Raw genomic sequence first — 1,215 nt, forward strand, 5'->3', positions numbered from 1 at the left:
CCTTACCAACCTTCTGCCAACTTAAAAACCACTAAAACAACATTGGGCCAACCATGTAATTGGACCGCCAGCAGACCTAACAAATTTAAAAATATAGCCTATTTTAACCATCTGTCAACTTCATTAATAGTAAATCTGCAAACTTATAAATAAATATGCTTTACCTACCTTACACTCAAATTTTAAGATTGTGACATGGCCTATTCATTGTTGAATTGCATTAAGAGATGGCACAACAGACAAACTGAATTGGTTATAAAAATGAATTTATTGGTAACAAAATTAACTTATTGCAGTTTAATGAGAAAATGTGCAGATTCTCTTCCATATTCTGCAGAGTTTTTTGAAGCAAATTAGAGATTGTGTGTGGCTCTGATGATGAAGACGGAGCGGAGGAGAAGTAGCAGCATACTCCTGTAAAAAAACAACATACAAACAACTTTTTAGAACATTTAAGATTTGTCGTTCTATTTTAACTACACAACCCAAAACAGAAAAAAAAAATCCTGCACAAAATTTTCATCATCTTAATGCAGTGTACGCCTAGTAAAGATGAAATACACCTCTGTTTAGTGGTGGGGTTAGACAGAGGAAGAAAAAACAATCATTGGAAGACTCTTACATTCACTTTCACAGCTGCTGGAATCTGCTTGAGGCTTCTGCTTTTCTGTGTTAAAGAAAAAAATATAGTAATTATCAAAATGTAAATTACTTAAAACTTATATATTAATATATATAATAATTTCTAACATATTTGATCAGGCATAAAAGGGCTTGTGTACCTTTTTCTGTTGCTCTTTTTTTTCTTCCTCCATTTCGGTCTCCACTATACTTCAGCCAGGTTTTTATTTTTTCCTCGGCTTCCACCACTTTTGCTCCTTGTTTTGATTAATGGATTAATTGGCATTCTTTCATTGACTTGCATTGTATTTTATTCAATGACACATTATGTGAGACTGTAAGGGGTTGTTTCCTCGTTTGCTATTTCAAAGTTATGTCTAAGTTTTGAATGTTTGAATGTTTTTTTAAAACATATCACCTATAACAACTTTTGCTAGCAAGAGTGTAGAAAATGGGCTCTTCTGTCCTCTCCCTTGCCAATTAAAATTGTTGGCCAACTCATTGGTTATTATTTCCCTCATGATTCTGTGGACAATGTCTTTGGCAGATGTTCCACCCAAGCTGGTAAGATATCTTGTCTATGAAAAAAAATCA

The 1,215-nt window shown here is 33.5% G+C and overlaps 1 long non-coding RNA gene across 1 annotated transcript; it reads right to left on the reverse strand.

The window, feature by feature from the left end:
• Window positions 1–249: 249 nt before the first annotated feature.
• LOC132103566 (uncharacterized) lies at window positions 250–905 on the reverse strand. Its single transcript, XR_009423406.1, has 3 exons — window positions 783–905; window positions 623–667; window positions 250–414 (listed from the first exon to the last, which is right to left on the reverse strand). It is a non-coding gene; the product is annotated as an uncharacterized LOC132103566 (long non-coding RNA).
• Between the last annotated feature and the right edge of the window lie 310 nt (window positions 906–1,215).

Source organism: Carassius carassius, chromosome 24, assembly GCF_963082965.1.
Source record: "Carassius carassius chromosome 24, fCarCar2.1, whole genome shotgun sequence".
Classification (NCBI taxonomy): Eukaryota; Metazoa; Chordata; class Actinopteri; order Cypriniformes; family Cyprinidae; genus Carassius; species Carassius carassius.